Genomic DNA, 2,500 nt, shown 5'->3' with positions numbered 1-2,500 from the left:
AAATACATATATACATTTATATAAATACATTTATATATTTATATATACACATATGTATATATATATATATATATGCATATAAATAGAGATAGATATATATATATATATATATATAATATATTATTATATATATATATATTTATATTATACATACATACATATACATAGACAGTATATACCTTTATATACATGTATACACAACGAACACACACACACACACAACACATATATAGTATAATTTATATTTATATATCTATAAATATATCTATATGTTATGATATTATATATATTCTATTTATATAAATATATATATATATATTTATATATTTATATATATATATATATATATAATATATATATATATATATATTTAATATATATATATATATATATATGGTAATATTGTCTATGTATCATGTATATGTATAGTTATATATATATATCTATATATAAATATATATTATAATATATATATATTTATATATAATATGTACATATATATTTTGTATATATGTATGTATATAATAGATGTATATGTAATTATATAATATAATATATATATATATATATATAATATATGATATATATATATATAATATATAAAGGTAATCTATATTTAAGTATATATAATATACATATACATATACATAATTATACACACCATATAATATAAATAATATATATTAATATATAAATATATATATATATATATATATATATATATATGTATAAATATACTTATACTTATATATACATATATATATATAAATAATTATATATACAACACACATAAATATATATATATATTTATATATATATATATATATATATGAATATAATATATATATATATATATATATAATATATATATATATATATATATAGTTTCTACATTCAGTTCCGACAGATATGCGAAGACGTCGCTTCGCCCGGGCTATATGCTCAGGGCGGCCCGGGCCTCTGTGCGAGTTGGTTTTGGGGTTTTGTTGGAGTGGGGTTTTGTGGGTGTGTGGGTGGGATGTGGTGTGGTGGGTTGGGGTATTTTGGGGTGTGTGGGTGTGTGGTGTGTGTGTTTTTGTGGGGTGTGTGTGGTGTATGGGTTTGGGGTGTGTGTGTATGTGGTGTTGGGTTTTTGGGGGGGTTTGTGTGGTTTGTGTGTGGTGGTGTTGTGTTGTGTGTTGTGTGTGGTGTGTTTTGTGTGTGTGTGTGTTTGGGGGTGTGTGGGTGGTTTGTGGTGTGTAAGTGTGTGTGTGTGGGGTTTGTGTGGGGATGTGTTTATGTGTGTGTGAGGTGGTGTTGTGGTGGTGTGGTGTGTGTGTGGTGTGTGAGTGTGAGTGTTGTGTGTATGTGTGAGTGGGTGTTTGTTTGTGTGTGTGGTGTGTGTTTGGTGTGGTTTTTGTGTGTGTGTGGGGGTGTGTTGTGGTGTGTGTGTGTGGTGTAGGTTTTGGGGGGGGTTGTCCCTGGTGTGTGTGTGGGTGTGTTTTTGAGTGTGTGTGTGTTGTGTGTTTTTTTGGTGGTGTTTTGTGTTGTGGGTGTTGAGTGTGTGTGTTTGTGTGTGTGTGTTGTGAGTGTTTGGAGTGTGTTTTTTGGTTTATGTGGTGTGGTTGGTGTGTGTTGTGTGTTGGGGTTGGTGTTTGTGTTTTTGTTGGGTGTGTTGGTTTGTGGTGTGTGTTTTTTTGGGGTGGGTTTGTGGTTTGGTGTTTTTGTGTGGGGTGTTTGGTGTGTTTGTTTGGGTGTGTTTTTGTGTTTTTGTTTTTGTTTTTTTTGGGTTTTGGGTGGTGTTTTTTTGGGGGTTGGGTGGGGTTTGGTGTGTGGTGTTGGTTGGGGTGTTTGTGTTTTTGTTTAGTTTTTGTGGGTGTTTTTGGGGTGGGGGTTTTTTTGTTTGGTTTTTTTTTTTGTTTTAGGTGTGTTTTTTTTTTTTGTGGTTTTTTTGGTTTTTGGGTTTGGGTTTTTTTTTTTGTTAAGTTTTTGTTGTAGTGTGGGTGGGTGTGTTTGGGGGTGTGGGGGTTTGGTTTTGGGGTGTTTTTTGGGGGTTTTGGATGTGGTTTTTGGATTCGTGTTTTTTGTTTGTGTGGTGTTTTTGTTTTGTGTGTGTGTTTGTGTGGGATTTTTTTGGGGGGGGGGGGGGTGTGTTTGTTGGTGTTGTGTGTGTTTGGGGTGTGTTGGTTGGTTTGTGTGGGTGTGGAGGTGTGTGTGTTGGGTGTGTGTGTGGTGTTTGTGGTGGTGGGGTGTGGTTTTTTTAATATACCATAGATATATATACATCTATATATATATATAATATACATATATTTATACATATATATACCAAATATATATACAAAACTAAACATCTAATCCATATATATATATTATCTAACACCAGATATATAACATAAATATACATATATATACAAATATATATACATAGTTTATACATACATATATAATAACATATATACATATATAATACATAATATATTATATATACATATATATATACAAATCACACAATCAATAA

The 2,500-nt window shown here is 30.2% G+C and overlaps 1 protein-coding gene across 2 annotated transcripts in view; it reads left to right on the top strand.

The window, feature by feature from the left end:
* Positions 1 to 2,500, top strand: part of LOC122249843 (uncharacterized) — a 30,748-nt gene that overhangs the window by 16,268 nt on the left and 11,980 nt on the right. The gene's annotated exons all lie outside the window — the stretch shown is intronic.

The sequence above is a fragment of the Penaeus japonicus genome, unplaced genomic scaffold, assembly GCF_977035675.1.
Source record: "Penaeus japonicus unplaced genomic scaffold, GWHDUDI00000001_assembly GWHDUDI00000026, whole genome shotgun sequence".
NCBI lineage: Eukaryota > Metazoa > Arthropoda > Malacostraca > Decapoda > Penaeidae > Penaeus > Penaeus japonicus.
The sequence above is the reverse complement of the archived record's forward strand: the minus strand, read 5'-3'. Positions and strand labels throughout refer to the sequence as shown.